Genomic DNA, 19,910 nt, shown 5'->3' with positions numbered 1-19,910 from the left:
TGTCGCGATTGTGCGGAAGAAGGAGAGAGATATCTGTTGTACCCGCGAGATTTCTTAAGCGTGGCACAGGGGCACTTATGCGTCGTTTAAAGTGGCATTACGGGCTACAATAGGGTTGAAAATGAAGATTGAACGGTCTATCACATCGTTCCTCTCCTTTTAGACGAGAGGAGATGGAGAGAGAAAGAGAGAGAGAGAGAGACAATTGAAAGAATGATTTTTAAGAATCTTGCATGTTTATCGATTCTTAATATTACTTTGCTGTATTTATTTCAATATAATTACATCTTGCAAGAATATTTTACTCCATAAGACAGCAAGATGAGTCTCTCGCGTTATTTGATTGGAGAAGTGTAGCAAGATTATTTGAACAAAAGGAATTCGTACAGATGTTCTTTTTTCTCTTTTCTTCTTTCTGTAACCGTTTCGCTTTTTAACGATAAATAAAATAGTATTAATATAAAAAAAGAAAAGAAAAAAAACGGCTGGAACGGTTTCTGTCACGCGGGATCATCCGGTTCAGGCGCAAATAGCCTGGTAAGAGTTCTCGGTGATGGGTCGTCGAAAATTGGTGGATTTTTCCTCTATGTCTTCCTTCCTATCTAAATCTGCCAATTTCCAATGGATGCAACGGCGTCGCGAATCTTGGATGTTTACTCGACGCCACGCGGTGAAAAGCGGGCCGACGTGGAGAATACACGGAAAACAGAAAACCGTTGCAACCGTTGCTGGAAAGACGGTGGTGACGTGAAGCGAGGAGGGAGAGGAGAAGTTGGAACAGACGAGGTGGAAAAAGGAACGGAGGGAAATGAAGAGAATAGAAGGCAGAGAGAAAGAGAGAGAGAGAGGGGGGACAAGAAGAAGAGAAGGAAGAAGAAGAAGAAGAAAGCGGATTCGAATCTTTACCAACCACTCGGCGAGACACCTGCGGGAGGGAAAATCTCCTCTGCCTTTGAAAAGCGAGGAAGTGGAGAGGTTTATTGAGTCCTGGAACACGTAGTCTCCCGAGGACATGCCGGAAAGTGCGAGTGAAACCTCTTCTTCACCCATTCGTCCCGCCCCGCCACGCACCGCATACAACCAAGCCACTGGTGAGGGATGAGGGGGTGAAAGTGTATTTACTACTCGTTGCCGGGGAAAGAAAGACAGACAGGGGGAACCGGTGGCTTCGCGATTTTAAGAAAATGCTTGGGACTCGTTTCGCGATTCCCAAGATTTAAAATGGAAGGAGAGAATCGAGGGAAATTGATAGTTTCATGGGGAAATGGTGGTTTCCAGAAGAATTGTTGAAAGCAATTGAAAAAAAAGCGTCTCGTTTACAATATTTCCAATATATGTCGCAATATTTGAAATTCTACGTGTCTTTTATCTTTTAAGTACGAATTTATCTTAGAAAATATTAGAAGAGATCAAATAGGAAAGATATCGAAGGATTGAATTGATGATTAAAACAAGCAAGATTACCCTCTTAAGCGATTAAGGGTTGAAACGTTACGATATAAAATTAGATGGAGATTAATCGGGCGGAAAAATTATGCGAGTATGCAGAGAATGGATCGTCGAATTCGTGAACTATTTAACGCGAATTCGAGGAATTCACGCCGAACGCGAAGCACTTGAAAAGTTAAAAGTGAAAAATTACAGGAAAAAGAAATAATAATGATAATTGAAATCGTCGAATGAAACTTTAAATTCCACGTAAAACCTGTTGATACCAACACCGACGACTTTCCACATCGATCAACCTAATCGCACTTGGACTCGTTCGAGAATTTCCATCGAGATCGGCGAGCCAGTTCTCTGCGATCAACGACCAACGAGAAGAAAAAGAAGCGGAGAAGGCAACGTTCGACGAAAAAAAAAAAAAGAAAGAAAGAAAGAAAAAAGAAACGATGGTCGATGAAAAATCATCGAAAGCAGTTTCAACGGAAGAACAGCACGTGGAAAAATATCACGTCTGTGGTAAATACGAGGACCGAGGCGAAAGTTCTTGGAAGGTAGTGTTGGGTGGATAACTCGTACGCCATGCAGGAACGTAATTGGATATAATTTTTGCGGGCCGACTAACCGAATTAGACGGCGGTATGTTTGCGTTACTGGCGGCTGTGGTGCTCCCGGCGTCGTCGCGAGATGGGTAGCGCGAGGGCGGAAGGGGGATGAAAAGCCCGCGGGGTAACAACCGCCGCGAATTATTAACAGAAGCAGCGGCGCCTCGCCCCTACGAGTCACGCCGTGTGGCAAAGTAAATCAGCCCACGGCGATTGCGAGCGGAACAGAGAGGCTCACACCTGTACTTCCTACCTTTTCCTTTTCCTACCCTCTCCATTCCCTCTCTCCTCTCTCTCTCTCTCCTACTTTTCTCCACGTCGAATAAATCGGGTTGGATTATTCCTAGGGATCCTGCGGCTACGTGTTTGCGTTCCGTGTAACGAGTGGATTTCGTAATGGGGGTTGAGTTTGGCCCGCGTTGTTTCAGATTTCGCGGGAATTTTTTTCGGTAATAGGATTGGAGATTGCGGGAGAGGGAGGGAGGAGGGATGAATCGTTTAAAAATTTTAAAAGGTGGAAATTCAGCGAAATTTGAGCGAAGATAAAGATGAAAAGAGGAAGATGAAATACATCCACAGTGGTCGGACGATCGAATCAAGGGCGAAATTGTAATATAAAATTTGGATGCTCGACAATGGAGGCGATGGAAGCCAGAGAATGTATTTGTATTCACGTATGATTTTGAAGATTTCTCTTCGAGAAAGAGGAATTTGAACAATTTGATCGACAATTATCTAACGATCTCCACTGAATTAATTATATTGTGCCGTGTTCCAAGTCGTGTTAGATGTTAAATCCTGGACAATTTACGACTAATTGTTCCGACTATACCTATTGTCTATTCCCAAACTATAGTGGAAAATCACCCGAATCGCGATTCGCCCTATGTTTTAACGCACGAAAATTGCACGTATTTCCAATTAGTAGAACAATCGGGGAATAACGCGATTGTTGCGCCCGCACAGCAAATACAACGAAATTATCGAGTCAGGCGAAAAATTGGGAATCGAACGTCCGGAACGATTACAGTTCAGCCGATTCAGCATTCAGACAATTTTCATTTTATCGAGCGCCGGATTCGTGAATGTTTAAACATCCTCGCCGGAAGAATCATGCCGTGGCAACTGCGGAACGGAATAAATTTCGAATTTACATCGAACCTGCGAACTTTTATATCGCTTGTTTCGTCGACGGAAGACGATCCTGCCGCGATTTATCGCCCCTCCGAGACACTTCTTGACCCGTTAATTTCTCCAGTAAATTCGAGGGAATTGTTCGAGGCGTCGTGGAGCGAAAAGCTTCGAAGAGGAATAAAAAAAGAGAGAGAGAGAGAGAGCGAAAAGGGATATTTCGAACGAGGAAAGGTGAAAGAGAAAGCAAAAAAAAAAAAAAGGAAAAAATAATGATAATAAAGGAGGGTGGAAGCAAGCGCGCTCTCGCGTATTTACGCGGATGTAAAATGGAATCAGTTTATGGCAGGAATTAAACTCCCGTGAAATGAAATCGCCATCGCTGCAAAGTTATCAAGCGGAGAGTTACAGGCAGAAATACAAACGACCAATGAGACGGTAAAAATTTATTGTGTGTACCGAAGGAAATACCGAGGAGCAAGAGAATGGCAACGAAACGGTTGAATGATAAATGAAATAGGTACATTGCGAGAGCTCCTCTTTCTTCCTTCCTTTTTTTACGATCATTTTTATATCATACGGGATAATTTTCTTGGAGAGGAGGGAGACATCCTTGCTCGTTCGCGATGATACGTTGTTAAACTCGTCTCGAGAATTTTTCATCATCTTCCAGAAAAAGATCTGATCGAGAGCCGGAGTGAAAATCACGAACACGAGACATTTTTATTCAGATTCCTTATACAGAAATTTAACTTTGTAACCTTTTTTAATTGACGTAAATTCATCGACGTAAAAAATGGCATTTCGATGAGATTAAGATATACATGGAGAGAAAGGTACATAGACTAAAATTATCGTACTTGCCTTACAACCATTTAACTTACAATATTTGCCCTACAATTACAGCAAGCAAATTTCATCACGTAGATAACGTTAATGAACAGATACACGGGTAGGATATATCCTTGAATGTTTCATTCAATTTGTCCGGTTCATGAAGCTCGTAAAGTGACGTCTCTACTCGCACGTCGTATCGGAGCTAGTTTAGCAAGAAGAGTCGAGTAACACGCTGGATGCGGCCACAAACACGGAAACGACGTGGTACGATGGAGGGCCAGGACGGAGAGAACGATGTTATCGTTCCGTTTTAGCCTGACATCTTAGGACCGCCATAAACGATTCCCCTCGAAGACCTGCGGCTTCAGCTGAATCAACCTTATAACACCTCGCGTAATCTGGTTGGCTGGCGGGCAATATGGATCTGGAATATCTAAACTACAACGGCGTTACTCACGGTTCACGTATCGGCCCGTGTAATGTCTTAACTCCGTTCGGCTTGTGTGCCTTTCTTTTTAAAGGGGTTTTTCATCGGGAAACGACCGTGCAAGACGTTCGTATCGACGTCGTTCCCCTATCTTTATTGGTCGTACGTTGCTGATCGCGATGATCAGAGCTGGTGCTCTAAATAACGTGGATTTTCCGACAAAAGAAGTGGAATTAAGGAATAATGCGATTATATAATGAAATTGTTGACGTTCAAGCGGGATGAAGAGGGCTTTTCTTTTTTAAAATCTTTTCATCGTTTCATCTTATCGATTCAATTTTTTGATTTGAACGTGGAGGATGATTTAGGTAAAATTAGGAAAGCGGATGTTCTGATCAGAGATTATGATATAAAGACAGAATATACCAATCTCTCGTAATCGAAGACAAGAATTTTCGATACAAATGTATCGTTAAAAATTCCAAGTTTACGTGGGAAACTTTATATATAAACTAGATCCAATTTTTTAAGATCTATGCAAACTAGATTTATCGATTCTAATTCTTCTTTTAATTAAAAATAAATTTCAAAATAAAAATGCCCGATGCTTGGTTGAAGAAATAATTTTCCTTTTTATCCGAATCAGAGATTTTAAATATTTCGTAAAGAAAAAAAAAAAAAGAGAAAAAAGAGAAAATGATACTTCTACATGGACAGAATTTAAGACGAGCGGATTTATATTAAAATTTCGCAACATTTACGATAGCCGTAAAAGTTTCTCGATCCGCTTTATAGCGGGGGCATTAATGATTCTCACGAGCATTCAGCTGACATCCGACAAAAGCACCGACACAGACGTGGCAATCGTGATACGACACCGGCCAGTCTCTCTTCGCGCAGAGAGACGCAATCCCGGTCAGCAGAAATTTAATTAAGAAGTACGCACGTCGAAGAAAACGCGCACGATCCTCCCCTTCTTCTCCCCCCACCTTTTTCATTCCCCCTTCATTTATCAGAATTCCGACTTCTCGGGGGCGTGATCCGTTGATTAGAACGGCGATCGGTTTGTCCCCTCACTCGGCCGAGATATTAACGTCTTAACCTCTGGTCAAGTTTTTCCTCGCATAAATTTCAAATTTATCGATTCCAAGAATTACATCACATACGTTACATCATAACGTATCGAATAATATAATATTTTACAATTTCGAAACGGAATGTGTTTGAAAATTTTCACGATAATTTTCACGAGAACGAAAAGATTCGAGCAATTCGATCGCAGTTTGCGGAGGAAGGGATATCAAGAACGAAGCTAAGTGAATCCGGGGCGGCCATTCGGGGTAATTAGCGAGGCGCCTAAATCACCGGAGTAGCATCAGCAGCTGGCAGATAGGCAACGCCGCCTGCGGGTACCACGATGTTGCTACTAGGAAGGAAGGGTGGAGAAACGGGCAGAGAAACGGCGTGGATGAAAATGGAAATGCGGGGATGGGGAACGCGGAGGAGGGTGGCTCCGTTTCAGCCTCTACCTGATGCCTCAATGTGCATTGATTGGACAATCCTCGGCATTCAGCGACACGCTGTTTCTATCTATTTATCGTGGCCTCTTGCCTCCTTCCAACCAGACACCTCTCCTCCCATTTCGTCCGAATCGTTCGAAGATTATTTCGTTATTTATCGCTCACACGTTAGGATTAGAAAATAGACGAATCTTTGATTTATTTGATTGCCATATTGTTGGATAAGTTAATAAGAAATTGTTATAAATTTAATAGAGTAAGATATATAATAGATACATCTGTTACATTATTCATCGAAAGAGGATCGTGAAAGTTGATAAAGATAGATCCGTGAAACTCACTAACTAAATGGATATCATATTTGAATAAAGTAAAAATTTGATAAAAATTCCGGGAGAAAAGCGAAGGAAGAAATAATTTTTCCGCTGGAAGCATTCTGATCGAAAGATCTCCGGAAGGAGAGGAAAAATAAAATAAAATGAAATAAAATAAAGTTCGTTTTTTTTTTTTACACGCAAGAAGGCAAGACCGTTCTTCTTGGGCGGATGTTCATAGAAAAGAGCAATAAATCCGTGGAGCGGTCGGCCAGTCAGACGGCCGACCATCCGTGAGAGGGTGCATCTATCGCGGCGCCGATATATAAATCCGCATCGGCGGTATATCAGGTTTTATGGCCACGGTAGTTATTTACGCAACGGATAAAAATGCACGTGGAAAACGGTCGTAAACGCGTGGAGAGGGTGGCCTGGCAGGCCGTGCCTGCAGATACGGCTGAAAGCGGATCGCTGGACCACGGCGAGGAGAGGGGATGAAAGAGGAAAGAAACACGCGGAATGAACATTGAAATTTCTCCTTCTTCCTCCTTTTTTTTTCCTCCTTTAAGAAAGAAACATATCGAAAGAAGAAACAGCGAAAGAGGAGAAGAGGAGACGAGAAGCAGAAAGAGGAAGACGAAGGAGAAACGGAAGAGGGGTCGAAAGAGCTGAGTGAGAGTGAGAGAGAGAGGAGGGGAGGGCTATCCACGTACGTGGGTAACAAATTTATACGAGTTCGCCTGATTTATTGGCCGCAAGTTTAACAACGACCGACCGGACCCACCCCTTCCCTTCCCCAGAAAAAGGGGGTGTGGTGAGAGAGTGGCTGCCGATAGCGGAATTTATGACACCCTCGTATGGATCCCTGCATCTCCAAGTAACTCGACGATCTTCCATCCAGATACTTGATACAGTTGGCCAATCATTGATTCGGCCTGAATATATACAGGCTTTCGTTTCGAACATGTACTGTATCATAAACGTTTTATGTGGACACGGGTTGCAACAGACATTTATCTTCCCGCGCTCACGGGAAACTCCCTCGGCAGGCGGTGTCCATTCGGAACGTTCAACTAAACTTTCCGGCTGTGTTGTGTTATCAATTGCACCGGCTGAAAATTTCTTTCGTAAAGTCTATTCCAGCTTTTCCAGAAGGGAAAAGAATTTCTATTACGAACAAATTGAGTTTTTAACCGAGGATAGGGGGCTACATATGTAGCCATAACTTTTTTCCCCAACACGTATTTATATAATACGTTATAAATTTTATTAAAAGATATTGAGTAAGAAATCAAAATAATGGAAAATTAACGTTTCGAGATCGATTAATATTTTTGAAAAATATTTTTCGTCCCTTCCCTTCCTCGGATCGTAAGAAAATTGGTTAAAATTAGCCAAAATATTTAATTTATCGATTCAATCCCAAGTGATTATCAAGGGACCGAATAAACAGAATTAAAAATTTCTTTCTAAAGAACAGAATCGACAATTATCGTCGTATCATTCATTTCGCCAATTCATTCCGTCAAGCGCAAACGAAAATACGAATAAAATAAACACGAGAAACCCATTACATCCAATACGATCCAACACCAAAAAAAAAAAAGAAAAGAAAAAGAAAAAGAAGAAAAAAACACTTAACACGATACGAGCAAAGTTCTTAGCAGAAGTAGGTTCCGCCACCGCTGAACGTGACTTCATGGCGAATAATTTCCCTCCCCTCCCACCCAATCCTCGAACAGCGGAACCGTTTTGCAAATAAACGATCCTATGTTAACGGTGAACGAAATTGGTTGTTGGCTCGGCGAAGGAACGGCACGGTATCCCTGAGGAGGGGGAGGGTATAACGAAAAAAGAATTGCCTCGGTTTAAACAGTCCGAGGGTGAGTAGATAAGACGGGGGAGGGAAGAGGGGCGAGGCAAAGGGATGCGAGTTGTTATTTCAAACTCCGGGACGACGCCGAGATTCCTAGTTAAGAATTAGCAAAGTAATTAAGAGTCAGGAAATGGAGCAAAATAAGGCGGAGGGGGAGGGGGTAGCTTATATCTGGAACTTATACCGAACTTGGCCGGGCAAGGGAAAAGAGTCTAACTTAGCCCCGGTCTCGGCCCAAAAGGGGGAAGGGGAGGAGAGGGTGGGAAGAACGTGGCCACGGCTCTTTTCCGAGAATTCAACAACCCTCCCTTCTCTCCCTTACATTCCCGCAGTCCCGAACGGCCCGCTTTCAGCCAATTCCACGGCCATCTCCTTTCCGGTTCGTTCGTTTAGTACGAATCTTCGGCTAGAAATGTCGGAACTTTCTTCGAAAAACTCGACGGAACAGCGACGGAAAAAACCATCGGCGAGACGGGTGAATGACTGGCCAACGAAATTACCTGACGCCTTCCCCGATTCATTCTCGCCGCTTGCATCCATCATGTTTGTTAATCGACGATCAGAGAATGAAATAGAATTGTCTTTCGAGCTCTGCGAATATAAAAGAAACTATATCTCTTTCGATAATTTTTCCTCCTTCGTACGAGGATTAGTTGACGAGTTAATGTGGTTTCTCGGATGTGGTGTTCGTTCATCATCGTCACAAAAAGGTTTATTTTTTGCCAAGTTTGTGATTTGGATGGATATTAAGTGCGCGTTTCGTAATGCCACAATTTTATCCAGTGTTCGTCGATATTACGAAAGCAATTTTCGTTTTAATAAAGTCGGCTACGAGCTCGTTGCACGAGTCCCGTTGGCGGTTCGTGGCACGATAAAATCCCGATCGAAACAATGCAATTTCGATAGCAATTGTAAGTTGGCATGAACAGGATATTTCAGAATTGGGAAGAGATTTCTCCGGTAAAGATTCGATGAAAAAATGATACGATTGAATGGGACACACTTTATCGTGATTGGATTGGTTAGAATTGAACTTATGCAATAAACGACGAGGTTAGTGGTGAGTAGTAGCTTAAGAATTTTTTTTTACGATTCTGTGAATTATCTCGAACGATTCTATTATTATATACGCATCGGTAAACTTTTCGTTCTTTTTTTTTTTTTTTAGTAAATAACTTACAAATTCTATTCAATAATTAAGAAATTGGATTAACAACAATCGAATAAATAAGATTCAAGGATCTCCTTACGCATCTCTTAATTGTGAAAATATATTTTCACCATCGACGAGTGTTTCTACGCGTTGGCATTTCATTAAATTCCGATCTAACAAACAAATAACGTAGCATTCATCGAATCTTTCCCAAGATTAATCCCCCTCGAATAAAAAGAGGAAATAAAATTGAAAACTGAAAGGGGCATTAAAATGAAGTGCTCGCAATCCGTTAAACGGCAGTAAAAGTTGATTAAAGAAGGTGAAACAAAAAGGGAGGGTTAAAAAGGAAGGCAAAGAGTAAAGGGGATAATCGGAGGAGACATCGATGGCCAATGGTGGGGCCGTCAGTGACATCTGGCGGCTTTGTCTTCGGGCCAAGACACGCCTCCTTTACGAGTTGGCTTAGCTCTATAAACGCTTTTCTTAGGGGGCAATCGGCTCCCTTTCGCGATTTACCGTCCATCCTGGCCGATCCTTGCGCCAGACAAGCAAAAGGACACCGAATCGCGACGCGCTCTTCCGCAAGCCAACAACGTCGCGTGCTCGGAAGAAGAAACGAGCGTGGTAAAGGCTATTGGTTGCAGCTAAGCCCGGAGAGGACCTCGAGCGCGATGGAAAAAAGGAAGTGGACTCGACAAGGACCCTTTCTCTTTCTCTCGCACACACACACACACATACACTCTCTCTGTTCTATTGAAAACGGAACGCTGATTTTATCTCGTAAAGCTACAAACCGGTTGCTCATCCCTGTGACGTTAAGTAAACTTCTACTTTCAGAGATGTTGTAAGTAGATACCTTGCCATTTTCGCTGATAACGTTCGATAAATAATTCTATTCTTTTACACGATGCGACTTAACGCGCAGTGACAATTAAAATGGATGGCAAGACATTCTTACGATTCCGAATGATTTTAAATGGATATTAACTTTTTCTTTTTATATATAAATTGACAAGATGAACGATACCAAGTATTTCCAGCTTCAAAATCAACAAGAAAAAACAGACTGTATACGAAATACGTTCGAATACATTGTACAATGGATATCTCCATAATCACGACTTTAGGAAATGTCCCCTTCCCTGCCGTTATCGAAGAACAGTTTCGATACGTTCTTATCGCTTAGGAAACTTCTGAAATTTGGCCAAGTTTGATTGAAATTCGGCGTGGTATCTGAGATACGCGCGACACACGGAGAGCATCCGCGATCTGATAAGAGGGACGGTTACTGGGAGGACATGTCGAGTTGCATCGGACAATCCCCTCGATATTCCCCGGGAAAACGGATCCTGGAGGAGTGGTACGATTGTATATATATATTCGTAGATTGCGGTTGACAGAAAATGAAAATGAAAAGCAAAAGCTGCGTGATCGGTGGGCGTTTCCATCGTAGACGAGGAAGAGTTTCGAGATTTGAAAACGAGCCGGTGAAAAATTCGATTACTCGCGTGGAAGGCACGCGAAGGGTCCAGAGGCGGAAATGAGGGCGCGTCTTCTGATTGATCGGGCCGAGAGGAAATCGCCTCGAGATTGGTTATTATTACCCCGTTAACGCGGTTACCGTTGCCACCAATCGTACTTTCAATCATCTTCGTTATCGAACTCCTCGCGACGAAATCGCCTTCCACACCCTCCTCCCTTTCTTTCGACGTCGCTCGAATCTATCTTGTTCAATCTCGCCCCACGACCACTGTTTCTCTTTCGTCAACCTCCATTTCCTCCCGTGTCCAACACTCCATTTTCGATACGAGTTGCGAACGAGAGCGGAACGAACGTTGATTATCGATTTGCCTCCAACACCCCCTGCGTTTCGACGATGCCTCGTTATCTTCGATTAGCGGAGAACAGCGGAGAACCGTGCACTTCTTTCGTTCTAAAAAGAATTGCGGAATCATGAAACGAACAGGACGTCATTTTCAGGAATTCAATTATATCCAAATTTTGCTAATTCCTTTGCACAATAGCAACCGTGAATTAGACGTGATAATTTCGACGAGAGATTCGTCATCATCAACCAATTTCCGATTTGAAATTCAACGCGACAGAAACATTCGAATAAAACTCAAACCTTCAACGCTTACTTCCATTTTTACACCGCGAGAATTTTTCCCGTCCGTCCTCTGGAAATCGACCTCGTTACGACACCTCGTTGACGATTTAAAATTCGCCACGTAGCCACGTAGCCTCCTATTAATATCGAGAGGGGGACCCCGCGTATTATTCGTTCCGCCCTGCTCGTGCGGCCGCGCGAAACAGTGGCCGAGATTTATGCCCGGCTACGTGACAAAAGGCGACCAACTCGAGTCTAGTTTACAGGGGCGATGCTGGGACGGAAATCTGAAATATTCAAGGGGCGGAGGAGGAAAGGTATGTATACTATACGTGGGAATTCGAGTCTGTCTGCAGCGTGTAATAAATTGAAACGTGCATATCTCCGGAGGCGGGCCCGGTGGTCGTGGTATACCAACACGAAGCTGGCGAGCGCAGATAAGCAACGACGCGGTAATCCTCGGACACAGTGTATAAGTTAACGCTGCTAGACCTTGCGTATTACATTAACGTTCAACCCATCGTCCCCTGGGAGGGAGAAACAGAAAATAAAGATAAAGGCGTAAAGGGTATACGCGAGATACGAGAGGAAGCTCGGGTGCTTAGCTCGGGTGGAGAAGGAGGAAAAGAAGGAAGGTTCTCGGGATAATTTCAAAAGGGTTGCTAGTCCTAACCGGAGACAAGCTGCTACTATCTGGTTAAAAGGCGTGCCATACGGTTAAATGGTCGGTGTGGTTACAGGACGCGGCGTTAAAAGGTGCAAATAGCCGAAAGCTTAAAACGCCGACTTTTCGAGCACGAGGAGGGAACCAGAGGGGGCCCTGGAAAATATCCACCCGCGTGCCGGTAATAAAGTTAGTGCCGATGTGGACGATAGAGATAGTTGTTGGCCGAGGGACGCGAAATTGCGGGACGGTTGGAAACAAAAGCGAGCCGAATTCGCCTCTTTGTTGTGCAAGGGGGGAAGGGGAAGGAATTCTCGAATCTTCGTGTTCCCGTCCGCGTCACGGATTAGCCTTAGCGACGGTAATAGCCCTGGCAATGGCAAAATGAGCAACGCGGGTTCTTGGAAGGATTGCAGCAGCTTCGAGTTAATTTTTAAGTCATCTTTTTCCGGATACGATTTTCAATTGTAACGATAATGTAACGGTATGAATTGTATAAATTTTAAAAGGATGAAAGAAAATTCAACAAGAGCGAAGATATGAAATGAGATAGGAGGTTAAATGGTTTAACCTGAATTAGTCACGCGTAGTACGGCGACTCGGTTAGTAAACAAGGATTAAATAGCAAAAAGAAGCTTCGTCACTTTCCTAGAATAGACCGTACTTTTGCATTGTTTCGTGTGTGTGTATGTATATACACAGGCTTATGCGACACATTCGTTACGTCTATCGTTACGATCTCAAGAAGTCTGTTAATTTCACGTTCATTAGTCACGACGAGGTATCCGGTGAGGAACGAGGCGCGCCTCGGAGCGAGCGTGTGCATAATTAAAAACGAAGGTTTCGTTAATTAAATTTCGTTGCATCGACCTCCCCCCGATTGTTCTCTTGTAAAATATCTCCGCACTTTGTTCGAAGGAAAGAAGAAAATTTATTTGCCCATCGATAAGTTCAACGCTTGAGAATTTCCAGGTAACAGGTTAAAAATTATTTAAAATATCCGTCACACGCGAACGACCATCATCACCATCACTCGCACTTACCGACTTCTTTACGTCACTCTTGCGAAACGTAGTTTAAGACCCGACCCGATCTCGCAAACTGTAATTTATTCCAGCGACGAGCCGTTATCGAAAAACATAACTAATGTCCTCGTCATCCGCAGCGAATTTTCGTCGTTGAAAAGGAAGAGGAGGAGAAGGAGAAGGAGGAGGGGAAAAAAAACCATTTTCGTTCCTCTCCTCCGCGTCGTGAGCCGCGGTACACAAGGTGGCGAGGGTACGTCAACGACTTAAATCGATATCCAACGATGTCGTGCCTCTCTCGTAGCAAAGTCATCCTAAAGAAACGGTGGGCAATTAATCATACGGACGCGAACAGAAGCCGTGATAATAAATGCACGAGGGCGGACTGCGTGCGCGGCGAGAGAGATATATAGTTGGGAGAAGGACTCGAATGAGGGGGAGGCTGACGTTTCCGGATAGGGTGACAATCAGAATGACACCGCGTATCCTTTGTAACCCAGTAATTAGTTTCCTCTGTTATGCGTGTCCTCTATCTAGTTACCTCCTCTAGTCATTGGGGTACAGCATGATATGAAACCGAGAATAGCGTGTTCCGTATTACGATAACGATTCGCGTATTTGTACTTGAGTCTGTTTCTACAGTTTGTTAATTTTTTTCAAAAAGAAGAAGACGTTTTATCGAACGTCGGATTTCCTAATTTTCATGGGAATTTCAATGAAGATAATAAGGAAGTTTTTCTTTTTTGTTCCAATTAATAATATTTGGTATTGATATTTCTTTTTAAAGTCAATATTCAGTTTTCTTCATCAAATTATTGAATCAAAATATTTAATGAAAATAAAAAAAAAAAAAGAGGTGAAGCTGGTCCAAATTCGGCGAAACTGCTGTTATTATATTTCATATAAAGAGTGCAAATTCCGATCACCGATCGAGGATCGAGGGTATTTAAGCCCGGTATCAACGACGTCGTAACACTTTACAGAAACGACGGGAACGATAAAATTTCAGATTCGTCGGATCATTACGATCTAAATATGAGAGGAAATATAACCCTAATCGGCTCTGGGGTACCCGAGGGAGGTGCAATAATCGGGAACGATCCCCGTACGGCCATGAATTAATTCCGCCCGGATAATTCTCCATTATTCAACCCACGAAATGATATTTCGATTCGAGAGCACGCACTCGATCCACGCAATAGAATTTTAGAATTATAATTTATAAATTGACAAATATTACAACCCTCTCCCAAGGAACAAAAATACTTCCCACCCAAAAAAATTGTCTCACCTCCTCCTTACCAAATTCCCCCACGTAAAAATAAAACCAACCAACAATCTTTTTACTTATAATTTATTTCCAAATACAAAGCACTCGAGAACAACCACGGAAAATACGGAGCTACATCTATTCACGAGAAACCTAGCCGAGGCTTCCTATGAAATCCAAAGCTCTTCTCATTTCGCGAACGAAATCTGGGGGGAGAGGGAGGAGGGAATGGGAAGGGAGTCGATGCAGCCACCTTAGCGGAGGACGAAACCATTTTAATACCGTCGCTTTAATTACAAATGAGACTGACGCAACGCGAAAAACAAGCTCACCGGCACGACGGAAGAGGGGGAAGGGGGTTGGTTGGCCAGGTCTCATAAAGCGTCTACGGCATTATGCTCTGTCCGCGGTAACTTCTCCCAAAAGCGTCGGTGCAATCAGCAATTCCCGCGATACCACACCACCAACAAGGGCAACGCCAGACACAGGGTCGAGGGGGAAGCTGGACTGGGTAATCGCGGCTCCGAACACGCTAGGGTTGATAGGGGGCGACGGATAGGAGAGGTCGAGGCAAATCTCAGAATTTAATATCCTTCGAAGAGGTATGTAATATCCCCTAAAAGCCTCGCCTTCCCCTAAGATCCCAGATAGATCCTGGTGTCGCGCGAAAAACTTGCGTACGCACGCGGGTTTCTCGCTCAAAAAATCATCGAAAGAGAAGGTGCACACGCTTTTTCGTGGATGCCTCTGCTTATTTTTCTTTCTTGCCGAGGAACTCTACGAAGGAACGAGGGAAAGAGATGGAAAGAGATGGAAAGAAAAGATTATTGCTTCGTATATATATATGTATATATGTGTTATCGCAAGAACGGGTGTATAAGGTGAAAAATGATTCTGGGAATACGTGAGAATTTCGAATGCGATGATACTTTAGGCAAGATTGTACGTCGTGCGTGTAAGAAAACACGTGTATTGGAGGAGAGTCAGCAAAGAGATTAAAAAAAGATCAGGATCTTTTTGATAAACGAGAAGTGCGTGTTAATAAAATATATCCCTACGTTATTGTATTTAATTAATTATCTGTATCTGATTAATTACAGATCTTCGCCTGTGAAATCATTTAACAGAAGACGCACACGTGAATATACACACGTTCTCTTCCGTTCTTTTTACGCCACATTTCGAGAAATGGAATAAAAATTATTGTTAAACGCATATTGTGCTATTGTAAAAAATCCATAAAATACGCTAAAAAGTCCGAGAATATTTCTATACGAGAAATATTTGTACGATATTTGTAAGATATTGTGCGTATTATGTTCGAGGTTAAAAGAAAAGACGTATAATATTCGATTAAAATGTAAACACGAGAAACGAGTCGACCCATTTTGTTTATACTTTTACTGTACCGAGGCGTATTATATATAAACACACGCGTACGAAATTTAATCCGTACGATATAATAATATTTATACGCGCAAATTTCCGCTTGCGAATTCATTTGATAAGAAGACGTGCGCGTGGATGGTTCGTTGGTGCTCCCTTTCCTTCGTGCTATATAAAAATATATATATATATGTGTAACGCGACACATTTTACGTCGGAACGAGGGAAGATGGAAAGAACGTGGAAAGATTATTGATGGGCCCCCGATAGCTAAGATGAAGGCAAGCGAATCACTGCCGGTGTAATTACGAAATGGCTGTTAGGACGGAACGCCGTTATTCCAGCACGAACCGATCCATCATCCACCGTCGCTACGGGGTGGCGTTGAGCTGTAAACCCTATCGTTTTTTTCTCTCTCTCTCTCCCTCTCCCCCTCCTTCCCGCTCCTCCCCCTCCCTCTCCCGTGTTCCCGGCTGATTTCATTCGCGCTTTAACGCCTTCCAGATGATCGGGGGGATCGCCGATGTAATTACCATGAAGTGGCTTTCATCGTGCTGCGCCCATTTGATGCTCTTAAGGTGAATTCATTGTTCACGGGCCCGTCCGTATTGGGAATCGATCATAGATCACCGTTGACATCATCGGTGAAGAGAAAGGGGGAAAGCTTCGTCGATATCGGCACAGGTCCGACACCTATTTTCACGTCGGGGGAATCTCGCTTTTCCGCGAGACGCTGGAAAATTGCGCGTGAAAAGCAGTCGAGACGTTTTAATTTATTTACGCTGCGGCTGTGGCGAGGGGAGTTGTGGACGACGTTTCGATCATCGAAGGAAGTAAGTTTATTTTTTCGTTATTCGTATCTTGCACATCTTGAGCGAAGGAACGAAAAGATTTTGATTCTACCGCTGTAAGAGGTCCTTGAAATTTTGTGAGTAGTGAAGTATAATTTATAATTATTGGCGGTTAATAAAGAAAAGGCACGGTTTTCATTATTTTTTACGGTTAACGCGAATAAAAGATTATTCTTTTACAATTGGTGTATATGAAATGTTGCTTTTTAGAGTTTGTTGAATTCTTTCATTTTATAACATGTGATTTATACTGCACAAAAGAAAATTTTCTATAATTTATTTTGATTATTGGAATTATCGAATCGCGTTCGAAAATTACTTAAAAACGCATACAGTGATATAAAAATTACGTTAATTGAATATGTCGTCCTAAAGAAATATCGTGCGTTATATTTAGAATTATATTTGAAGGAGGCAACGTTTCGTACATACCAGTCTTATAAAAATATTCATTTTCCTTCAATCTTTAACTTCGTTTCGCACCAAAAATCTCCTACCTTATCTCGTGTTTCTTAATTAATCACTCGATCGAGCCCTTTTCGCGCCGATCGTCCACGTTTCCTCCACTTCCCTCCGAGAACCGGAAGAAGGAAAGTCACAGCGTCCGTGAAAACCAGGAAGCATCGTCACAACAACGCAAAGTAAACGGAGTGACGTGTTATTTACGCCTTGCCATAATCTCAGTTCCTCGGCTCCAACCCCCTCTCCCTAACGCCTATTCTTCCGACTTCTTTCCCCCGTCCCTTTCCCTCTTCCTCCTTCATCCACTTCCGTTCATCGCGGCGTTGACGAGTTAAAAGTCGGCTTCTTGTCACAAGCCGCGAAATCGTCGTTCGCATCGTATCGCCTCGACGATCTTGTCTCCCGTTTCATCACCACCCTTCCTCTCTCCCCCCCGGTTGTTCCCGCGCCTCTTATTTCCGTTTTCCTTGAGCAGCTTCCGCGATAAAATTGTAACAGCCGCGTAAAACGTTGGAGGAGAAAGTCGAATAATCAAAAAGAATTAATAGTTTAGTTTCCTCCCGTGTCGATCCTAGATTCTCGAAATTTTGGAAATTTTTGGTGAACAGAGTTGATGATGAAGATGGTTTTTTGATTTGTAAAGAAAATTTTTCTAAATTTTATTAAAGTTCTCGTTAAATGACGGTACTCGATACGGCGAAGGGTTGAGTATGACGAGATATTTGACACAGATTTCCAAGTATCTTAGACGTGGAACAAAATCTCTGACGAGAAGAATGTTCGATGGTCTAGAGGAATCGGCCTTGATAAGTCGAAAAATTTCCAAGCTTTTCATCGAATATCTGTATCAAGGAGGAGAGGCCTCTCAGAGAGATACATTCATATAAATTTCAGAAGGTTGTACATACGAGATGAACATATTCTTTGAACGAGCATCCTGAAAAGCAATGCCTCTTTTCAAATTGTATAAGCTTGAATAAGCACGCCTTAAGGGGGATCTAAAGGAATTTTCTATATTTCAATATTCTCTATTCCCTTTTTATTTAACTTTATAGCCATTATATATCGACGATTATTGCGCAAAATTTAATTTTCCACGTTAATTATAATCGAGAAGAAAGTTTTTATTAAAAAAAAAAAAAAAAAAGACAACATTTTGCTCGATTGGATTAAGTAGACGTCAATTTTACCTCGGATCAGCAGTGAGACAAACGGGGATGAGAAGACGGATTCTTCTTTCGTGGAAGTTTCAAAATTTCAAAAGTCGGGATTTCCTAAAATTGTTTACCGTTGACGTGAATGTTTTCGAGTAAATAGTAAATACGAAGCTACACGAAAATATACTCGGCGCGTTGCGAAGATTAAACTCACCGTCTCTTTTCCTGATCTCGATAAATATTTTTAACTCTTTCGAAAAGAGAAAGAGAGTTTCTTCCGTGTAGAAATATCCGCTTGCGTTTATTTGCTTGACAGAAAGTTTCCATCTTTTTTTTTCTTTTTCCTTTTCTTTTTTTTCTTTTTTATTGTCTTTGTGTGCCGAAACGTCGTTTTACTTTTGCGCCAACGAATCGAGAAGATCACGAAGATTACATCAAAGAGGAAACTTCTTCTTTTCGGAAAAGTATCCGATGGAAGCAAAACGAGTCATTCTTTTTTTAAATCCATTTTTACATACGTTTTGGTAAAATTCGAGATAAAAAGTTTGGAAATGGGACGAAGAAGAATTTTCACGAACAACAAATTGAAATTGGGACTTTATTTAACGATATTATCGATCGATTGAATTGATTGGAAAAGAAAGAAGAATCGAAGAACAATAAAAAAAGGAATATTAATATTTTCCAGGAAATAGATTTAATATCTCGTTATTCTCTTCGTTTCTCTATTAAAATGCATCTAATTTTTGCTGATGTAATTCAACGTGCGTGATAAAAATAATTGCCAATCGGTAAAAAAATGAAGAGAAAAAAGATGCCAACTACGCAACGCGAGAAGGGCACACATACGCCTTGATTTATACACGCCATTTAAAATGTTTGAATAAATATCGAAGAAAATAATCTCCCTCCATTTGTTTAACCAACAACTAAAGTACAATTTATCCTCGAATTCGCGGCCACGATAAACGTTTCTCCATTCATTTCGATCGATACCGCACGCTTCTAAATTTTCGAGGAACCGCTTTAAACACCCGATATAAATCTCCCCTAAAACGGCCAGATTTATCCGAAAATTCGGGGGAATATTTCCATGTGGTGGCCGCGATAAAATCCAGAGCGCGGCGATCTTGCACGGTGCCGATACCGGTTTCGAGATTTAAAACATTCACGATTTCCCCCCACGAATTTCACGTGACATCGAAGATTATAAAGTATTAACTGGCGCTAATATTTTAATGGTTAGCCGTTTGCACGGCCGAGGATCCGCTCGGCCTCCCAAGCCATTCCGCTAAAAATTGCCCGATAAAAGCGCCTTTATTGTTGTCCGGCCGAGCGTTAAAGTTCATCGGCCATACTGCAACAGTTTCGCTTCTGGAGGCTGGCGTTCTCAACGGTTTGGAAAATGGATTCGTTGTTGCCAACCAATTTTCCCGCTCTTTCCCTTGTGTGTACGCGCGCGTCTGCGTTTTTTTTCCCTCTTTTCCTTTTTCCCCCCCTTTCTTTCTTCTTTTTTCTTTCACCTCTTTCTGACAAATTTCGAACACGTCGGGGGCCACTCGACGGGAAAGAAATTGAAGAGCGACGCGATGAAACCGCAAAATGTTTGCGTTGCTTGTTTCTGCTCTGCAGAAAAAGAATTCGGAAATTAGAAATTACTCCGATTTTTGGGGAGT

At 42.4% G+C, this 19,910-nt stretch overlaps 1 protein-coding gene and 1 long non-coding RNA gene across 16 annotated transcripts in view; one reads left to right on the top strand and one right to left on the bottom strand.

Annotated features, from left to right (window-relative positions):
• Positions 1 to 19,910, bottom strand: part of LOC107996734 (RNA-binding protein Musashi homolog Rbp6) — a 744,804-nt gene that overhangs the window by 328,315 nt on the left and 396,579 nt on the right. The window lies entirely within an intron of this gene.
• LOC107996735 (uncharacterized) lies at positions 12,725 to 15,590 on the top strand. Of its 2 annotated transcripts, XR_009828790.1 has the most exons (3): positions 12,784 to 13,055; positions 13,249 to 15,409; positions 15,479 to 15,590. It is a non-coding gene; the product is annotated as an uncharacterized LOC107996735 (long non-coding RNA). The 2 variants fall into 2 exon arrangements; XR_009828791.1 differs by having other exon boundaries at positions 12,725 to 13,055; positions 13,201 to 15,590.

This window comes from Apis cerana, linkage group LG2 (genome assembly GCF_029169275.1).
Source record: "Apis cerana isolate GH-2021 linkage group LG2, AcerK_1.0, whole genome shotgun sequence".
Classification (NCBI taxonomy): Eukaryota; Metazoa; Arthropoda; class Insecta; order Hymenoptera; family Apidae; genus Apis; species Apis cerana.
The sequence above is the reverse complement of the archived record's forward strand: the minus strand, read 5'-3'. Positions and strand labels throughout refer to the sequence as shown.